This window comes from Rhipicephalus microplus, chromosome 7 (assembly GCF_043290135.1).
Source record: "Rhipicephalus microplus isolate Deutch F79 chromosome 7, USDA_Rmic, whole genome shotgun sequence".
NCBI lineage: Eukaryota > Metazoa > Arthropoda > Arachnida > Ixodida > Ixodidae > Rhipicephalus > Rhipicephalus microplus.
Window position 1 is genome coordinate 22,408,729 of NC_134706.1, and position 22,593 is coordinate 22,431,321.

Sequence of the window (22,593 nt, forward strand, 5' to 3'; positions counted from 1 at the left end):
TTAAGTTGTTGAAGTACTACCCGTGTGTCTAAAATCGAAAGTTGTTTGAAATGCAATATTGTGTTCTGGATATGGGATTTCGGTGTGTGAGGGCTTTCCATTCACTTGCAGCGAGGCGCCCGACCACCGCTGAAAGCACGATTTGTGCATGTACCAAACTTTTGGGGATGACAGCAGCGCACAATGACATTCGTGTTTCTGTAAGAGTGATTGAAATGAAAAAAAAGGAAAATCGTGGCGGACAAAATGCTCATGTACAACCGCTGACATTTTGTATGATATAACTAGTACAATAAATAGCTTTATTTCAAGCGTTTATGTTAATCAGCAGCAGTGTACTGTACTTGTGAGCTACATAATATCTTATATTTTTTACGCTTTTGTTTTTGAACATTGTCTTTTGGCTGTATGCAAGCTTTCCTTAAGTCAAAATGGCTGCATCGCATATTCAAGTGGGTCTTGCGTCCTTGTGACACTCTTTGCTTTATTGGTTATGCGTAGTTAACCAACATCTGCACTGATACCAAAATTTCGTTTCAGTATTAGGCTGGAAATAGGATTGAATAGAAGCCCTTAAAGCATTTGGGTCGAACGATGATAGATAAAACATTAAGGGCAACGCATTTTTGTTGGGGTATTTCATTTCGTCAGTTAAACAGCGGGATTCTTTATTTGCAGTCTGCGCAGTGTTCCAAAAATACAAAAGCTGCCATGGCACCAAGAGAAGGCATTGCGGTGACAGAAGCTGCAAGACTCGGTTCAACCTGCGTCGACAGTGTAGCAAGAAATGTGTACCCGGGTGCTACTGCCGTAGCGGTCTTTACCGGAACACTGACGGCAGCTGTGTTAGTTTCTTTAAATGCGGAAGTTGGATCAATTCACTGAAAGAAAAGTTGCAAACAATGTTCAAGGGTCGGGCTGAGTAGTCCTCGCAAAGGAATTTGTGCATCGGACTTCATAACCGCTCCATGATTATTTGTGGCAATGCGAGACAGCAACAAGAGCTGCTTTTATAAATAAAAATGCTAATTTAACACGTCAAGCGCTGCAAGTGTTTAATCTCGTATTTTGTTATGTTTATTTTTAAGATTATACAGAAATGTTTCTGGCATGAGTACGAAGAATAAGTTCTTTGGGTCAAAGCAAGTAAAATTTATAGCTTAAAGTCCGGTTTACTTATATCGTGCTGAAATTTCTTCACATTATAGTGCTTTACAAAATTTCGCAAGCCATGTACTCATAACAAAAGGGTAAGTGTACAAGCCACTTGTTTTATGACCCTGTAGCATACCTGCTTTCATGTTTAACGACTGTTGATAGATTTTGGATTCACAATATTTTCGTTGGAACCGACAATAAAGTGCTGCTTTCTAAGACTGCATACTATTCCGTTTTGACCGGAGAGTCTCGAATGCAAATTAAAATATTCCAGACAAAAAATTTGGAGAATTCATTTATCTTGAAAATTAGTGATATGCAAAATATGCGGATAGAAGGTCACTTTCATGCAATTTTATTGAAAAAAACGCAATGAAATCACACTAAAAGCATGGGCAAATGTATGCTACGACTTTTGCTCAACCGACACACATATTTTATATACCAGTTGTTTAATGTTTTGTAACAACGCCAGCAGCAACACAGCTAGTACCAACACCATAGATGGTAAGCAGATTGGTAGCGTTTGTACATGCGAGGATGGTAGCCCTGGATGGTGCTATGGAGAGCAAATTCAGTGGAAGATGTTCAACTACGATGGACATTAACATGACGTAATGTCTGTATAAAGAGGTACTTACGGTATTTTTTTATGGAATTAGATAGCCAGCACTGCGACCACAACTGACCTTTCACCAACGTTACGTCAGCATTGTCTTTTTCCAAAGCAATTCCAAGACATACCGTGGCTCTGTGGTGGGACGATTGACTGCCACGGAAAATACTTTGGTTCAATTCCTGCTTGTACCCTCATATTCATTCTTGGCATTCGTCGGATCGGCGTTGCCGCTGTCAATTTTTCTCAATGCTCTCGCATTGAAAATACTGCTGTTTCTTCCCCCCGTTTCTTGGTGTATATAAACTTTCAATTACCTGTGGCACATACCAGCATACTGCAGCTCTTGGTGTAAAATGTGAATAAAACTTTGCCTTCAACTTTTTTTCATAATAAATTGGGAAAGGAACCTCAGACAAAAGCTATAGAACTCTATGTTGAGCGCACTTGAACAAGCAAGAAACGATGATACAGAAGCAAAAAGGACAAAGAAACGCTGGCATACGTAGTATAAGATGGTTGGTGGTTGTCGCTTCGTCCTTTCTGTTGTTCCCATGTCTTCTTTTTTATCACTGTTTCACACTCATAAGGCCATACACTGTGGCTCTATGCGCTAATCTTTTAAATTACATAGCTTAGTTTATTTTTTTGCCTGCGGTACATGTTATCTACATCAGTACACCCCACTGACGTTACTATAGCGGCTGCTAGTAATAACCTGATAGTGTGATAGTATTGCTCTCGGCACGCAGATCTTTGCGAGAGAATGGATGGCTGAGAAGGAAATGCTCGACAAGCCTATTAACACCATGCGCCTTGAAATACATTACCAGTGACTCACTCTACTGAATAACGTTCACCACTTCTTATCCTCAATGCACCAATGCCAATATAAGACAAATAGGCATCTAAAGCATATTTTCACTGTGACCAAGCACTCACAAAGCAGTGAGCAGTGTGTGAACCATACCAAGGTCATTTTGGTTGATCTGACTTTGTTCTTCGCTATGGCTAACATGGCATGACTGTCGGCTGCTGAAGCCCCAGCTTAGTTATTTCAGGGACCGTATAGCTGATTGATGAAGTTTATATCAGCGGCATAGCAGCGGAGAGACAAGAAGTTGCGACTACATCAATCTAATTTAGAAAATCTCTTTTCCAAAGTGTCGTCTGTTGCTTTTAGAGAACAAGTAAAACGATGTTTTTCTGCTCATACTGCACCCCGACTAAGGCATGAGAGAACTGCATAGTAGGTAATTGCAATGATACCCAAGATAAAGGTAACATCACACTTATGAAGTTAGGGTCGTCATGCGATAATACTATCCGAAGAAATTCACGAACTCTCTTAGCTGTGCAGATGGCTAAGACGAGGAACAAGGCAGAAACGAGGCGAAAGAAATATATACTGCAGATGACATCATTGGCGCATTCGGTCATCAAATATCGCTGGCAAAAAAAGAGGGCTTGAAAAGTGGACGCTGAGTGGCTGGATAAAAAGCGAATGGTTATTAGAACTTTTTTAAGCCACATGGTGGGGAGAAACAAGAAAAAATTCATATCATTTGCTTCAGTTATAAAATGTAGTTATACATTATGAACTCCTATGACGGAACAAGGTGGTGTTTAGCATGATTGATTTATGAAACATTGCTGACACTTCGATTTGGTTGTTAAAGTTCCGCTTCAGTCAATTCTTCATTTCTACCATACTCGTATCAAGATAACATTGACATCCAAGCGTTTAACCAATTTCAAGTGCGACCTTGTCGGCTGAGGTAAAACCTTCTACCTTGAGGTCGGCCGCCAGGTACTCTAACCAATGTTCCACCGTGGCATATGTACATCATGTGTATTTTGATACTGCTAGGTGTATGGAAAGGGCTCAAATTTTCCCTGCAGTGTTTTTTCGAGCGCTCGCAGAACTCAAACCCTAGAAGATAAAAAAATTCTGTTTTTAGAACTAAAAGAAAATTGTTTTATTCACTATACTATATATGTGGTGAGCAAACAGATATCAGTGCTTCTGAAAATAAGAACAGTGCAAAGGAAAGGAAATCAGTACAAGAATCAGATGCATATCAGTGCTGTTGTGTTTGTCGCTTTCCTGGTCATTTGTCTTTTCAAAAGTTTTATTGAAATTATGACATGCCATCTTGGAGAAGTATCCACTTCAGGCCTCTGAATACCTTTAGGCTGATTTGTGTTATGGATTGTATGTCAAGAGTTCGGTGAAACTTCGTCTGGTCAGGTATTGGGTGACGTGAAGTATGGTCACTGACCACAAGCCTGAGGAAACGACCTGACGTTTCGAAACCACCTATGAGCTCTTTGTTCCCCGAGCTGGAATAAATGTCTTTGTCAGTTACACTATAGAGGTTGTTTGCTGTTTGGCTCGAATTTCATACAATTTTCAAAGTTATCATGAAATGGCCACCTCACCTGCTCGACGGTGTGCCATGTACGTAAGCACAAAGTCTTGTGTTTCATGTGTCATGCGCATCAACGCTTAACATACAAAGGTTGAAGTAAAAAAATAAACGCTTGGTCAAAGGAAATATGGATAAATGTTATCGTTTTTCTCGCTCAGAATATCCAGCGCGAAGACATGCGAAAAACTGCAATGTGTTACAGCCCAATACATCTTGTAGCGCTTGCGTAAAAGACGGTTCTCTCACCTTGCTGCGTCATAGAACAGCTTCGGCTTGAGCTATTGTTCTTCGGGAAACGTTTTACCTTCGGCCATCGCACGTTGGAAGGCACGTGAACGCAGGTAAAAGTTAGAGTCAGCTTTCAGACTTTAAAGGATGACGTGCCACCAACCGTACAATGCGAATTTTGCAGCAGAAAAAATCTGAAGTTGAAATGTTGCTGAAAAATAAGCTGCTTTGCTTTTAATGGTGTCATTTTGCGACGCCTACGGCCTGCACCATTCAAAGTGACCGTAGGAGGAGCACTGCAAAGTGACTTCGAGATGACCAGATTGGTGGCTTTAAATTTTTCATTTCTTATAGTATTTGCGCTTACTAGTAGTGTGATAGAAATTTCTAATGTGAATGCGGCAATAGGCGGCCATGATCCAGCTGCAGCTACTCCGAACAGTGGCGCGGTGCCGGGAACTGGCGGTGCACCAAGTACTGCTGTTGCGATCAGTAACAGTACGCCGCCGCGAGGTGGCACTCAGCCAGGTACTACTCTGGCGAGTAATGTGAGACATGGTGCGTATATTTTCCTTTCTTGAACAATTTTGCTGACCCATCATTTATCTATGACTTTCAAGTTTGTTATCTCCAGCTTTCCTTCAAAAATTTGTTTGATTTTGCATTCAGGCTTAAGAATATTCACGTTTTCCTTCTGCGACCTTATGCATCGAGCACTGAGTTGAGTTATATGACTCTATTTGCAGAAATATTGGAATTCTGTTTGCGTAAGTGCAGTCAATATTGCAAAACTAATATAAGTCCAATCAGCATTATATTATAGCAATCAGAATAAAATGCACTGTGCTCAATCTGTCAGAGTTCTCTTTGGTTGGTGAGTTTACCTGACTTTGACGCACACAGCTGTCTATGAAAAAACTGATTAAATCATCTACAGCGAATAGAGCTACCTCAACAGACACTGCTTTCTGGCGTCACGTGTCCCAGGTATGGAACAGGCTTTGGCATGATTGGTTGGTATCAATACCATACGTGTGTGTAATATGTAAAACATTACTGTTCCCACTGTCTGGCAAAACAGCGTAATTGAAGCGATCAGGTGCCACGATACACTCACACAACAAACGCCACCGTTGTCGTTGCATAAGTTGTGGAATGGAACATAACTTCTAGGAGGTCGTACTTACAGTGGAGGACAGGCGCTCTTTTCAATCTTCCTTAAAAAACGTCTACACTACTATGTATCTCTCGTAGGAAGCTCAGTACTCTAATCAAAGCACACAGACATGCAACATCTCAGTAGGAACACTAGGTATCTAGCACACTCTACCAGTTTGAGCACAAGTGCTGGAAGGCAGGATGTTGTTTCGGGATGAATGAAGGAAGGGTTGACGCTTATTTCCTGCTCTGGTTATTCTTGTAGCGAGCTGAACACCGTACTTTTGCGAAGCTCAGAATCTTTTTCAAATGATGAGTGCTTGCGCTCTGAGCTGAATAATGCTACTATGATTACAACTAGCTGCCTAATGCAGCTGTGTTGCCTGGTCATTTTTGCTACTTTATCGAAAAAAAAAAGTTTTAAAAGGCACAGCGGAGACAACGAATTCAATGGTTCAGCTCGGTTGTTCTTGCACTCGGCACATTACGTCAGCTAGTCCTGCAGTACATATCTAGAGATAGTGAATGTGTCATTTTTGGTCAACAGAACGAGAGCAGTTATAGTGCTCATAGTTCTTGCACAGCTGTACCGCATTAAAATCTTTCACTTCATATAAAGTTAAACATTTACAGATGCACTAGCATTTAAGCCTTCCAACTGGCGCATCATAGCTATAACCAAGTACTGAATACGAGTGTTTTGTAGCTCACAAAAACACGCATAACGGGGCGTTAGACTCCTTCTACTTGCTTTGCTCCTACAAGTCACCTACTGTCCTCGTTATCTACAGCAACTTTTTCTGAGTAACCAACAATCCTATTTGTTTCTTTGTCATGGTTGTTGAGGCATTGGCAGTGTGCTCTTTCAAGCATGTCTCGACTCAATATTATTATCGGGGACGAACGCACCTAGTTCCTTTGTAGGGATATGCTGAAGGTTCTTGTATTATTGCCTTTTAGTGTGTTATAGTACGAGCAATTGGCTTGCCTACACGCCTTATTCTTGTTGTTTTATTGTGCTTGTCTTCTTGTGTTGGCGACCAGTAAACATATTTCCCCGAGTGCTGTGGGCGTAGCCATAATTTTTGATTGAGTTGAATCAGATTTCTATATAGTTTTAATGCAGTGTGAATGAAATTTTTAAAAAATATTTCTCGAGTAGTTCTCGGATACATTAAAGCAAAATTACAAAATAAAGTGGCATAGGCTCACTAAGCATATTAATACGAGATCGAAACATTTGCAAGTTACAAACATGGTGAAAGAACGTATTTATACCTAAAGGGGCATGCGGATTTTGTGCCGCAAGACTAACAAAAAGCAACGATCTTCTGAATATTGCAGTTAACGTTTCTATAGCCCTATTTCTCATTCTGAAATCTCTTCACTGAAAATTACTTTTAAAGGCGGCGAAGACGCTTTGTTGCTCTTGCTGAAGTAACAAAAGTTATTATGCAAATAACAGAAAGAAAAACTTTCAAATGTTATTGTTTATGTTAATCGAAAGAAGCATTTTTCCACCTTGAACATTGCCTTTTCTACAAGGTTTTCAATTCTGAAACAAGCCTACAGAAACAAATGCTTAAAGTTTATACGAAAGCTTTCGAGGGCATGCTTCGATTTTTGCCGCACGTGTCATTATATTTGTCCGATACTCGCTTCGGAAAAGCGTCTTCTGTGTCTTACGCGTCGTGAGGACGCGAATGTCTAAAGTTGAGATATTTAGTGAGGTGTTGTTCACCCTCGTTCTGTGTTCTTGAGTCGAAAATCATTTAGTATACACTTGCGATTCAGCTTGGCAGCAGAGAATAGACACTGAAGCTTCAGATTAAGGTATACAATGCACAACACTCATCGCAAAAATCGCAGACGAACGTCTCTGGCTGACTGTACTGCTTATCAGCACATTGGTCCTCGTGACCAAGACAGTCGTGAGGCGACTCTTCATTATCGAGATCAGGCATGCATGGCGTACTTTACAGCATCAGGTACCGCGCCAACGCACACCGTGACTGAGCTTACCACTGCATGTCGATGCAAGGCCTAACGTCGCTGATGGCACGGATTGATGAGACGAATACGATTTTCGAGGGCAAGAAGATCACGGTGGTGTACATGAAAAAGCGAAGGCACACCAATATTCCTAGTCGTAATTAAGCAGCCCATACTGTCTCCCGCTGACTCCTTTGAACCATATGTTGGCGTATAGCACATCGGTAACGCATCCCCGCAGACATGGCCGCCGCGCATCGACCACTCGGAGCACCATTGGAAGGTGATAGCAGTTTTGTACGCAGGTGGCGCTAAAATTAAAACTAAGTACGCTGCACGCTGATGTAAAGCCGTTATATGCACACAAATGTTTTGCTACTTACGAACAAATATTTTTCATTTTGTGGTAGTTCGAATATATCTTATACTCAAACATTCGCGCCAATCGAATGAAATAGCAGACGCTATTTTAAAATTTCTTGAAAGCTCCATTATTCTCAGATCTCTAATTTTTATTTTTGTGGACGTGTTTAAATACTTTTACTAAGGAAATTGTTTTCGTTTATCTTACATCTTTGTTAGCTGCACTGTCTTGGTTTTGACCAATCATTCATCTTGGGTTGGTCCTGTTCATATCGGCCTGTTTTGTAGGCTCTGTACGAGCTGACGAAAAATAGTTGAGCCTGAAATGTTGTTGCAAGCAGCGTTATGACAAACGGGCGAGCCTGCATCAAGGCGGCACATACGTTCTTTGCCTTTCTCTCAGAAACGTCCTACGTGTGCTTCTTTTATTATTTACTAACGTCTCTGGGTAGGCACACAACTGTCAGCTTGAGTCCAAAAAACTAAAGCAAGAATGAAGATAGGGAAGGCAGCTGGAAATGAAAAGGTGTGTGTCGCAAGAGGAAGCTTTGTGTTCAATCGAAGAAAACAACGATATCATTGCTCTGATGATCGATAGAGGAAGGAATGGAGATGGCCGCTGCATTATTACTTTTGCGAAGGTGTAGCTCCATTTAATTCGATGAATTTGTGCAAATCGGCGCGCTTTCATAGCCTCTTAGCTTGGAGCTGAAAATAATGGGAAAGAACAAGGGGCCAGCGCGACCTCTTGGTGTCTTTTATAAACTGTGTTTACAGTATGGACCCTCCACAGGGTCCATACTGTAAACCGTGATATAGCGATGTTCTTCGTTTCATCGCCATAAGTGCAACACAGAGGGCGCTGGAGTTATAAATGAAAAGGATTATATGGTAAAACTCTTCAAACCGATGAAGAGAAGTAGTCAGGGAGAACAGAAGGTTTGAGTGTGACTTCCGATAGATGCATTAGGAAGCTGCTTCAGAAGCTTCCTTCTAATTGTTTATACATATCGATAGTACTTTTCTGAAGTTGTGAATAAAAGGAGGCTTTCTGTCTTGTGTTTATACTAGAATGAGCATGCTGTTATGTACAGTAGTAAACAGAATTTCACTTAATAGATATTCTTAATTTCCGCAGAGAAATCCCGTGTCCGTGCATCCGGCATTTCTATCTTATTGTCTGCATGATTTCCGTCTAATTTAACACTTAGCATTTGTGCGGTCAAACAACCCAGCTAGATGAGACGAAATCATTTGTCTATCAGCATTCAATGCGTATCGCTGGAAGCGACACACAAAGAATCAATAAAACCTTCGTTCCACCTGTGGCATTATAACTTTTTGTTTATTACTCGTATGAAAAAATGATTACATGTTTTTCCTTTGCAGTCTGCGGAAGAAACGAGAAATACGAGACTTGCAGAAGAAGCAAGAAAAGCTACTGCGATGAGAGAACGTGCAAGACACGGTTCAACCTGCGTCGCAGCTGTACCAGTGTGTGCCGCCGCAGGTGCATTTGCCGTAGCGGTTTTTACCGAAATCATAAAGGCCGTTGTGTTAGGTTTTTCAAGTGTGGAAGCTGGATAGACTCCGTCAAAGAAAAGTTGCAGACAATGTTCAAGGGCCGTGCTGAGTAGCTTTCCCTACTTTAGGCGTCCGTCTGTGTAACTAATACTTACGTTAATTTGGTGGTGATTACGAACACCTGCAATATGCATCTGCATCAATAAAATGACAAATAATACATCAAACACCATTTGATGTATTGAACTCTTTTCTTCGAGTTGTCTCATTCAATTGTTCCGCTGTTTATTGGTTATTTATTACGCAAATGAACTGCCTGTTGACAGTGAATGATTATTTGATAGTGGGCAAATTAAAAGTCAATAGACAAAGTTTTTCGCTCAAAAACTGTAATATTTGTCACTTACCATCACTTAGAAGTCGCAAAGCCTGTACGTACTTATAAATAATAGTTAATTATTGAACGAAGGTTTAGTTTTCACAATGTAGCATGATTGTTTCAAGTTAAAAGCTGTGTCCATTGATAACTGCTTTTGGAGACGTGGGGGATCAAGTGCTGCTCACTATATGCTATTTGCGTTAAGCGGCACACATTGATACACAAGGAAAACATTTGCGAAGACCACCACGAACTGGTCCAACTCAACACTTAAAAGCGAATATTGTTTTTTTTTTGCCGCACCATACCGTGCGCCGGGAGCCAGGGAGAGCAGACGAGAAACCGCTATCTCATTATCACAGATGTGCATGTTGCACGTGTCTGGAAAGCAGTTCATTTCCATACACGAAATGAAAAGAATGAATACATTTCTTGTACACGAACATTTATAAAGCAACAGTGAGTGTAGAGCACACATTTTCAAAATAGTGGAGGATTTCTAGCAATGACACGAAGGACACGTTAGCGTCCCTACCTATACAACCATAATTGAGTCATTTATTGATGCTTTTATTCTATTGAGTGGTGGAGCAAAATTTTAAATGCGCTCATGGGCTCAAAGCTCCAACTGCTTGTAATATGGAAGTATTTGGGCTATTTTGATTTTCAAAGCACACCAATCACATTATGGCACGTGCTTGCTCGAGATACAGCTGAAGGCGTTCTTGTATCCTTGAATCTGCGAAAGCAGTACTTCCTGAACATAAGCAATAGAACCGACGAGCGTGTAGAAGTTATAGCATCGGACACTAAGTTAAGCTTTGGCACTAGGTGCAGAGGTGACATCCTGTGTTGGAAGATTTCAAATATTTCATGCATTTTATATTGTTTACATATCTTTAGGTAAGAGCAATGCAGTGACGGTACTCAGAGTTAAGAACTATTTAAAACGTAGCACGAAAATGTTCTACAAGCTTTATATTATTGCATAATACGAGATAACTGCGTATACAACGTTTATTTTTGCTGCGTCTAAGAAATGACATATTGTCAAAGAGTGCACCGACCGTACAAGCTCTTCACCGTCAACCCCATTTTTTCAGTCGGTATGGGCTATATGAGATAGATGGCTGCCAGTGACGGAAGTGTGATGTTGGTGGTTTGAAGGGTGCGACCACGAAGAAAGAAGTATTTCTCTGTGGTTACGGCATAGAGATGAAGTACTGCCATGTAGTAGAACGAAAGCAAGCCTCAGTTAGACTTGCACAGTTCCAAGCTCTATTTTCTTCAGTACCGCCTAGTGTTTTCTCAGAATCGATAAAGGAAGTTTTAACAGTTGAGCTTCTTACGCTGAGCCCCGACGCGTGAAAATAACGCATTATCATCGTAAACCAGCGTGTGCTTGAATCATCTTTACTCTCATCAGCTTGGCTTCTCGAATACGTTGACAGATTAGTCGACCTTGGCGGACAATAACCGTGAAGAATGAGAAAAAAAGTACGAAGGACCAGAAAGACCAATTAAAGAAAGAGGGCAAAAGAAAATCACAAATTTAAAGAAATAAAAAAATCATCTTTGAAACATGATCTTGGTGCTTGAAAAAAATATTCAAAATAGAACTCTCTCAGACTGACTTAAGAAATATTTCTTGCACTTTAGATTATCTTGCACTCAGTTCATCAAAATTTTTCTGAGCTGAACTCACACTCACAATTTTTTTTCAACCAAACTCACTCAGGCAACGAAATATTTTTTTGTGATGAGATGACGCGAACTCATTGAATTGAGATGACGCAAACTTTTTTTTAAGACGCGAACTGCACCATAAAACATTCTCGCATCAAAAAAAGGAGAAATTATTGGCAAAAATTTTGTGTTGAAGCGTTAACTTAACTCGTGTGCCATCAGCCTAAAGGTGAACATCGTAACTACTACTCGACCTAGACGCACCAGATGACCATAACGTAGTCTTGAATAGTATAGTGTAGCAAGTCTATGGGAGGATTGAGTGAGTGACAGTAGGTGGGGTCGAAGGGTGAGGATATATATATATATATATATATATATATATATATATATATATATATATATATATATATATATATATATATATATATATATATATATATATATATATATATATATATATATATATATATATATATATATATATATATATATATATATATATATATATATATATATATATATATATATATATATATATATGTATATATATTTATATATATATATATGTATATATATATATATCTGGAGGTTAATGACATTTTACACAACGACATTGATGAACCTGCAATGGCTTCTATCAAAGTGCGGCATGATAGCTACTTTTTGACTGTTTTTAAATGACATTCATTCCCAAAATGCGTAGGATCTTATCATCTGCCACAGGTTACTTGGGTAGAATCATCATTCCCTTCTCTCTGTTTCACGGCTCGTTTTATATCACCAGTTTTCAGTAACTTAGCAACCAGAACTAAATCATTATAACTTTCTCATGTTTTTTTTTAGTCTGTCAGACACTCTGGTGGTCAATACCGAATAAAGTGAATGTGCTGCTCTGTCCCAAGTTTCTCGCAATCTCAAGCGGGCTTTCCTAAAAAAAAAAACGTAGGCGTGAAATTCACGCTACCTATTCAGGTGCTTTGATAAAGTGATTTGGCAAGATTATGTGTCCTCATGCTTGCTGTATTCGAATAAAAATGCTTACAAGTAGACGAAGCTACTAGTAATGTCTTGAAGCAGTCCTAGTGTTGTAACAAAATGCTACACCACCGTGTTGCAAGAGTATTTTCTACGAAATAGATTTACGAAATGAGCGAAGACAGACTTACCAATAGGGTTGTCACGTACGCTAAGTGTGCCGTTCAAAGCTGTTTAGAAAGCCAATGTGCAAAAAAAAAGGAGAGAGCAAATATTAAAAAAAAATGTGCTTTCGAATGCTATTTATGTCGCTTTTAGAGGTCTCGCATTGGGGACCTCAGAAAGCAAGTGTTTCAAACAATGCGCAGGGTGGTTCAGTTCAGAAGTTTCACTGCAATTTCTCGTCCGCGAATTATTGTCGCTGGTGAGAGCACAGGACTAGTTGATGAAATTCGCAGGAGTTAACTGTACTGCTCGAAGTGTTTCCATACCTACAAATATTTTGCAAACTTGGACGTGATATTTTTTCTTGTTTAACAAGTCTTTAAATTGCAACGTGTGAAGAATCATGTGCAAAAGTAGAAGGATAATTCACTAAGTGAGCTGTCAGTGTGAGGTTTACCGGATACAAGGTGCACATTTACGCTGCTTACTATGTCATATTTACCAGACAATCAGCAGTTCACATGTTGAGACTTTCAGTGGATGGGTAACATCTAACCTGAGACTAGTAAGAACGTTCATACTCCCACACGTAAACTAAGAAAACGCCATTTTTATGCAGTATGAAAGTATGTTTTCAACGGAATATTTTAGACGTATATTTACCAATGTAAGCTCTGGTATTGAAAAGCAGTGAAGAAGCGTTCTGAAAAACGCGTTTGAAATCGCTGAACATGCGCAATAGGGAGTTATAAAGGGGAAGCGATATGTCTCGTCAACGTTATAAGCTAACGCAGCAAAATCACCCCCTTCCGAATATGAAATGCTGTTCGCTAAAGCAGTGTGACTTATATACCTATAAACTTACTGTTCATTGCCAAATTAAGACCGACTGTTTGGAGAGAGTGTAGACAAAGAACACAATATGGCAGCGAATACGGTAAGCTTAGTTTATTTCTACTCTTAAGTTTGTCAATTAGATAAGCACTAGACAAACTAAAGTAATTTTACATATAAATGTTGCTTGGTATATTTGTGCTGAAATAAAATTTTGTCCTGCATTTCGTGTTATCAACATGAAATTTACTAGTAATATCGCGCCGTACAAGCGCCCATTGCCAGCGGGTTCCAGACATGTGATTATCGTAATGACTTCATGGTTTAAAACTGGTCAATCACTACAAAAGGCACACACGCTACTGTGTCTATTCTTTTAGATTTTACGTAGTGGGTGCATGGCAAGTTTGAAAAAGTTTCATGCAATAAGTGTTTAAAGTTCGCACTAAGAACAGGATGTCGCAATCCCGTTCAATTCCTAAAGGCGAAGATTTTAGGTCCACTATTTCTTTTTGCTCCTACCAGCCCAAAAAGCGCTGGAAGCTTAATTGCGAGAATTTTCTTCTCAAAGTGTTCTTTGTGAATTCGACAAATTTAAGCGGCGATAAATTTTTGGAGCAATAACCTGGGATGACTACTCGGAAAAAAAGCCCATGTCTCGTTAACGTTGACAGACTAACCACAATGAATAAAAATTGGGGGACCCTTAAGCTTCTCCTTTAAGACTTGAACGCAATAGCGAAATCTGGCCCCTCGTGCGCCCTTCAACCGCTAAGCGCATACTTAAAAATATGCTTTGTTACACACACAGACACACACGCACACAGTAGATTGTACCAGCGCACGTGCGCGAATGGTAATGCAGGTTTTTGATCTAAATCAAGAGTAGCATGACCTCCAAAATACTCGCCACGCGCTTGCCATCTCGGAGGCCATAAAGTGTCTTAAAATGCCTCACAGATGGCAGCATATATCTAGCGTTTGCGGCTTGCTTGATCAATGCCTCTGGAAAGGCATGATGTTTTCCGCTAGATGAACATAGTTGTCCATTTTGAGAGTAGTATGACAGCTCCTGTGTTTTTAGTGGTGATGGCTGCACTATCCTGGCCTTTTTCGACGTAGTTTGAGGCTTTCCAAAAGCACCTACATATCGCCAAACGGGCCTTGTTTTCGTCGTGACACCTGTCGAACAAAATGCGTTAAAAAGGCCCTGATAAACTTTTTAAGTAACAATGAAATGAATTCACTAGAAGAGCTTATTGTCTCACAAATTCAACGCCACAAAAATTTTAAGAATCCGTCTAGTGCGAAGAGAGTTACAAAGGCTGCAGTTGCATTCTCTGTTCTCTCGTCCCGACGAAAGCGCTGGAAGCCAAGCAAGAAGGGGTGGCAGAAACACACACCCGCGCCTCATGACCTTGAGCACTTTTTTTTTCTCTTCGAATGCGTGTCTTTTTTTTTATGTGATCACACAGGCACGCATGGACAAGTAGCGGCCTCCCGCGGCGATCTCTGTAACGAGCTTTTTATGCTCCCGGACGATTTTTCGCTCACAACCAATAGGGCCGACGGCGGAATTTTTGCGACACGAGCTCTCTAATGCTATCGCGTTAATATTATGGGTGAGATATTACGTGCCCTTCAAAGCGAGTGTTTGAATGGGTTGGTAGTGCTTGTCCGTACACCTAGGGCTGCATGCAAAAAGCAAAAAAAAAAATGCTCCCAACGCATTTGCAGATTGTTGCACGTTTCGACCACGTATTTTGATCGACAATGCGGCAAAGAATTGAGTTGTTTGTTCAGAAAAAGAATGACGGCACTGCTCTTGAGAACCTCCAAGACAAACTGAAGAATTGTTGGGGAACAAAAGAACTGCTGAAAAAAGGGACACTATTGAGAGCAAACAAGAACTGAAGTACAAAACAAGTAGAGCATGTGACAAAGATAATAAATAATAACTTGGAGGCATGAAGAAAAATAGCGAAGCGATGCGAGGACGAACAAAAGCAGGTTATATTTGTTTTTTTTATGCTATAGTTGTAGTTTTCGTATATACAAAAGGTGAACGTTATGTTAGGACATTCGTAGCCCACCAGTTGTGGCGACAAGCTGGGAATGTAATGCATGATGCTCCTAATCATTCCAGTGCTCATCGGATTGCCAACATTTGTAGCAGGACTGTATCCTCAGCCAGAAGCAGTGTTAGCTGCCCGACGAGAACGGAGATCTATTTTTGACCCATTTATATCAAGAAGGTGTACGTAAACCATTGCCAGTTTGCAAGCATTCAGATACTACAATTTATTAGACTTCCGCTATATCTCCCCGCAGACCTAACCGTTTCAATGGGTGACTGGCCTGAAGAAATGCTCGTGTAAAAAATTGGAAGATCCCACGTCCTGTGGGAATTGATGACATGTGAAGCATGAATGAGGAAATTTATATGTCGTTTAATATCAGCATAACTTTACGGGAGCGACTCACATTATGTCGTACATGACTCTATGAAATGATTACCATGTTTAGATGTGCCATTTACCTTCGTCGTCTATTCACGTCACGTAACACCAAATTTGGTATATGTAAAAGCGCATTATGAGCGTTGCATGGTGACATGTTCTTATATGACACGCAGCTCATAATTATCGTGTTTGCACCAGTCTTGCACCTTCAGCATCCATTCACGTCAAATAATACCCAATTTGGTATATATAAAGCTAGCGAAATGACCGCGAGCAAACCACGAGCGTGGCGTGTAGTCATGACTAGTCATAACATGAAAATCATGACGGACGTCATGATTTCCACGTTAATGTCTTTCACTTGTGTTCGCCATTCAGTGATATAATACCATATCAGTTTTGCGAAATCTCATGTCAACGAGACCACTGCAAGAGCCGCAAGATCACGAAATGTAAACCATGACATTCATGACATACAAGTCATGATTTACGTGCAATGACTAGTCGCTTATGTTTGTCATACAATCATGGTACGCCATACCGATTCTGGTATCGATACCATTGTCAAGACAGCCAGAGAGAGAGAGAAATAGAGAGGAAAAGCAGGGAAGTAAACCAAGCTGGGCTCGGTTTGCTACCCTACACTTGGGGTGGAGGAAAAGTAGAATAATAGGAAGGAAAGAGAAATGAAGAGGAGTAAGAAAGAGATGGATAAATAGTCAGCTCGTGACTATCCCCGTCTCACGCTGTGCTGTCACAAGTACTCGTGAAGTCCAGTGGTCCTTAAGAAGCACAAGAGGGCTTTCGTGGCTTTGCGTGTATGCGAAACTGACGGCCAAGGTCCCAGGGCCTTCTTTTCTATAAGCGATCGTGAATCCAACTGACAAAGCTCTGCTTCCATAATACATCGTTCAGACTGGTATGCTGGGCAATGGCATAGAAATTGCTTAAGCGTTTCCTCGCAGGCGCACATGTTGCATGTCGAAGTGCTTGCCATTTTAAGGAGACCAGAGTATGCATTCGTAAATGCCATGCCCAACCTCATGCGACATATCACAGTTTAAGCGCGTCGTGGGAGCTCGGATGGCAAATGAAGTTGCAAGTTTGGGTCCATCGAATACAGGCGCGTGTCGGAGAAACCCGGCGTATTCTATTGTAGGAGAGTTATACGGCGAGCAAGTGATAGTAGTGGTCTTGCAGCGTCCGTTCTCAAGAGTTGTATGGCTGTACGAAGGTCTTGGTCATGAGCCAATCGAGCAACTTCATACGCGCGGTCAGTGCAGACAATTCCGCAATGACTCGGCAACCATTGATATACAATATAAGCCTCTGTAAGGCTCACCTCGTGTCGCAAAAGATAGCCCATCGGTTAGGTTGCTGAAGAATGTACTTGACCGCACATTGAAGTGCTGTGAGCTCTGCTGCTGTCGACGTCGTGCTGTGAGAGAACTTGTATTGAAGCAACACATCACCAGATGAAACAAGCACTGCTCCTGTAGAGCTGTTGGCATTATTGGAGCCATCGAGGTAAACATGTAGGCGGTGAAAGTACGTTTTGTCCAACAGACGCAAAGTCAATTGCTTCAGGGCTAGCGGTGACATACATGGCTTCTCGACGATTCCGCGAACCGACAAGCACACGTTAGGTTGACGGAGACTCCATAACGCTGATGCTGAACGCAAGTTTGAAGCCAGGCGGTTATATGTCATGGTGCTTCGTCACAATACCACAGAACAATACCAAATGCAGCCAGGAGAGCTCAATGTCGCAGGCGAATAGATAGATAGATAGATAGATAGATAGATAGATAGATAGATAGATAGATAGATAGATAGATAGATAGATAGATAGATAGATAGATAGATAGATACGCTCAAAGCCGCGGAAGTTATCTAAGAAATGCTTCACATTTAAAAGACGACGTGTAAATGAGAAATATTCTAGGGGCTTTTCTGGTGCTCTTTAGACGTATTTATCTGTACAAATTATCAGAATGGTTATAATATACTGTCTCAGGAGGCAGTGATGCGTTGTCAGCTAATTATATATCTTATGTTCCTGACGTATGCAACGCTCCTCCTGTTATGCCTGGTTTCCAGAAAGAAATAAAAAAAAAAGATACGTTTGTGCAAACAACGCGAAAATAACTTTGAAGTATCAGTGATCTATGTACAGAAACGCAGTGAAAGAGCCTTAATATAAGTGATTATTATTTGGAAAGAAATAAATGCTGTTAATGTGTAAATTTATCATTACGAATGAAATTTCATGACTGTTCGTTTCCTCTGCTTTTATTTACTTTTTTTAATTTCTCCGGGGATTTCAACAAATGATCACGTCGCCAATGATATAAACTATTCAGTCATGAACATTCACTGCAAGACAAAACAAACACCCTTCGTTAGTGCATTACTTGTGTGTACTAACTGTCGTAAACAGTGTTGCATACAATCTGGACCGCAGTTTCAGGGGTGGGCGTTGCTAAGGAGACACAGACATTTGTGAAAATGAAGGCATAATATGGAGGCGAAAGTTTATCTATGCGAGACACAATTGGTCATCACATGTCTAGCATATCATCAGAACAAATAGCCCTTTATGAAGAGTCAACCCATTGGCATTATTTATGAATGCGTGCCCAGATGAGCTGACTCATGTTGTTCTCACTATTTTACACGAAGCTGTTCTAGCTCCTCGTAAATTATCATCATCGCAAACTAGCGAAGGCTTTCATTACCCTTTTCTTCAAAATCTTCTTCGCCAGGCATGTAGCAAGGTTAACACACAAAGAGAAGAAGGGTGCAAAAAGAAAGAGTGAGAAAAACACAGAGGCAAAACATAGAAACAAAAAGCAAATCTCGGCGAAAAAAACTTTTTGCGCGATGGCGGGATTTTAAGCTACTACTCATCAATCCACGGCACCCGTCCTAACCTTTCACTTGTCCTTTTATTGCTATAGCAATTAAATGGACACTCTCAGCTAGATTCTATCTTCGTATCTTTGTCTCTTCTATCCCGTCCTATCCCCCCTGTCGTTTGCGCTGCTAAGCACTTTCTTCGTCTACCGAGTTAGTAAGAGAACGAAATTGTAAGTAAGTTAGGGAAGAAAATAAAATAAGCAAACACAAACGAAAATACCAAAAGAACGAGAGACGTTAGAAAAAGAAAGGGACGAGGAGAGAAAGCGAGTACTAAAGAGAAACAAGAGAGCCTCTCAGTTTTAAAGAGTAACAGAAAAATAGGTCGCTGAGACAGTGAAGACGCCGCCACGTTTTGCGCGACTTTGGCAAACGATCTCGCATGTTTTATTTCTTTCTTGTAGATTGCCACTGGAACGAAAGATGGAGATGGTGCCAGAGCCCAGACTGCGGCGAGGCGAGATGCGAGTACTTGTTTCACGGGTGGCCGAAACGTTGCAGATTTGGGTGCCAGTCCAGATGCTTTTGTCGCCGAGGCTTCTTTCGAGACCTCAATGACGCATGCGTTGGTATTTTCAGATGCCTGTTTCACCGTAAACTCTACGTCACAAATACCGCAAACTCAGCAAACGCTGCGAACATCACGAGACGTCCTGAATGAAGCTGATAGCATAGTGGAAATAATCACGTTGCCGAATGTGTGCTTGAAATTTTCAGAATAATAAAATATTTCACAAAAATGTCGCAAGATTCTGCTATGAAAATTCAGCATTACACTACTTTACAAAGAAAGTACATGGTTTTTCGCGGGCAATGCTGAATGGTCACCAGCTCCACTGCTGCAGTTGAACCACACACAGAATCTTGCAGCTCTTATACTAGGAAGAAGTGGTAATTCTTGAAAAGCTTGTCATAATCATGCCTGTTGAATTAACTGCCAACACTTCAGTTCGTGACGGCGAGGTGTACTATGGTATTGTGTGTTGCTTGCATATGATCTCGTATGGTCAACTTGGCTCGCAGATGCATTCAAGTGCCCATGAGTGGGCACAAACGCGCATATGGAGGCTCGCACACAAACCAGGCAAGGTATGGGGCTCAGGTGAAGTGCGGAATAGCGCCACGTGTTCCCCATAAAAAAGGCGCCGGGCTCAGTCAAAATCATGACCACGAATTGTAAAGAATAACATGCATAAAACGGCGGTATCTGCTAGCGATGTATAATTGGCCTGATTGATAGGAACAAGAATCGTAGCTTTCTCAGTGAGTGAAATGCTGTTTTTCAGAGCATTTGAGAGTAACGTTATTCTGGGAGCAATTACGCCGATACTCTGGGCGAATTTTCTGAGCCTGGCATCCTCGCTGCACGGAGCGTGCATTCGAAGACAGTCCCACGCGCGGGACCTGCCATTGAAGTTCTATAAGAGAGGAAACGCCCTGCTTGTCTTTTGCCTGGTCAAGCAGCATGCAGGGGCGCCGGTGTTGGTAGGGCTTGTAAATGGCGAGAAAGGGGTTGCTACATTGCTCGAGCAGCAACTGCGAGCTTTATTGAAAATGAAGTATTGAAAACGGAGTATTGAAAAGGGAGGATTCGAAGCTGAATGGTTGCGCCACCCGCGACCTCCGACGGTAGTGTAGCTCTCGCCGACTGATTCACTCTCTACGACCACCTGACGTCATACAGCTCCCGCCGTGGAGTGCCCCATCTTCGGACTTGTTCGACCGACTCCCAACTTTCCTACCTCCTTCTTCTTCTGTCGCTTACCTGTCCTACTTCTTTATCAATATCTTTCCACTACACTTTTTATCCTTCCTTCCCCCTTCCCTTATAAGGCACTGCGCCGTATAACCCACGAGGCAGATAAAAATGAGGCGCCCTTTTCTTCTGCTCTAGTATAACTCAATAAAATATTAAAAATTGGCCCCGTATTTGCATGTAATCTGCAAATCTCGTCGAAAGACGATAGTATTGCGTGTGGAGAGAGGGAACAAGACATTTATTTGACGTTCTGCGCAAGAAAATCGGTGAATGGTATTGTGGAGGTGCTGCGTTAGAGTGCCTCGAGCATTCAGCGGAGGCAAACGAGTGCATCGAGTCACGTCACACGAGAGACATAAGCGCCATCTGGTAGTTGTCTTAGAAAACAAAACGCGTGGCTATGAGACGGGTGCGTGCACCCATCTCAGAAGTGATAAGGTGTAGAACGCAAGGTAACGGGTAGGTGCCACCACCGCTTCGTCTTATCGAGGCGTTGGAAACACTCGCCTTTCCGATCAAGCGTTGCATGGTCAGCGCAGCGTGATAAGCGCTACGGTTCTTAAAATTATTTCTGTATGCTTTTTCTAGTAAGAGACGCACATGCAGAATATATACGTGTTGTTATGATGCTTCAGACATGCGCAATAATTTCTTTTCAATTGACAATCGCACAAGCACGAACGCTCAACCTTGAGCAACATAGGTGGGCGCTGCGGATCGGGTCGGCCGTTTCAAGTACCCGATGCCGTTAAAAGTAGGCAAACAACAAACAGACAAATGGGCAGACAGACAGACAGACCAAAATATTTGCGTCGAAGGTCCCCAAGAAAGACTATCGTCTTTAAAAGGACATGGTTGTGAGTTCTGGAGGGAGCGTTGTCGCAAGAGACGTCAGAAGGTAGCTCGTGCACACATGTGCATGCTCTTACCGCCTATATCGCGTTGAGACAACAGAACAACACCGCTTCGCTCCATGTACTGCCGTTATGCTGTTACACCAGCATGATGGAAGAACGGGATAGTTAAAATATATTGCGTGGTTAAGAGAGTGTAAAAGACGAAGATGTAAAGGATTCAATCTCCCGGAAAAGCATGGCTCTCGTCCTGTGCAATGAACATTTAAGGGTCCTTGGTCATGTTCACTCTCGTTCACGTCTTTGTCTTGAGCGCTTCACCAACCATTGAAGCATTATCTCAAACCAATGCTAAATAGAATTCCACGAGATCGACAGTTGGCTGCCAGAATCACTTCGCGTAAATTTACGATTTGTTCCTAGCACTTGAAGCGCTCCGGCTATGCGGTAAAGGTTGCTTCTTTTTGGCGCAACTTCTTCAGCTTGCTCAGTTTATTGGTTTGTGTTGCATCCGCCTCTGTATGCTAGAAGGAATAGTTCCTAATCCAGAGCGTGCAGTTAAAAGTACATTTGCCTGGTCCTCGGACTCGAAATTCTGATCTAAATAAAACAATCTCATTCTATTAGATATCAGCACTATACTGGGTACCCGGCTGATCACCTCTCGTGGTATTCATACCAAAAAATTTTCACCTGAACCAAAAGGTGAAACATTTGCAAACTAGCACCAAAAAACTGTTTGCTAAACTATATCGCATATTTTAATGTAAATGCACAACACAGCATGCCGAGTGAATGCAATTTTTACGTAAATAGGGCAGTATTTGCCACTACATGATGACCTCGTGGGCAATGTTCGCAATTTGTGAAGCTGAGGGTACAATTGCTACAGCAATACTTTGTGGACCTCTTTGTAAACCTCACCTATTGTATTCGCTAAGAGCTCGCAGTGTAATTTAGTGGGTCTTTATCTGCGCTTTTTAACAATTCCAGTTAAATGTATCTGGTAATTGTGAGCGCTTCACACAAAAACTACCTTAAGCAGCCTGCATATACTTCATTGAAGGCTTCTGAAAAAAAACAGAG

At 41.3% G+C, this 22,593-nt stretch overlaps 1 long non-coding RNA gene across 1 annotated transcript; it reads left to right on the plus strand.

Moving 5' to 3' along the window:
• Positions 1-15,615: 15,615 nt before the first annotated feature.
• On the plus strand, positions 15,616-19,637 carry LOC142766848 (uncharacterized). Its single transcript, XR_012884613.1, has 2 exons — positions 15,616-15,770; positions 19,299-19,637. It is a non-coding gene; the product is annotated as an uncharacterized LOC142766848 (long non-coding RNA).
• Positions 19,638-22,593: the final 2,956 nt, after the last annotated feature.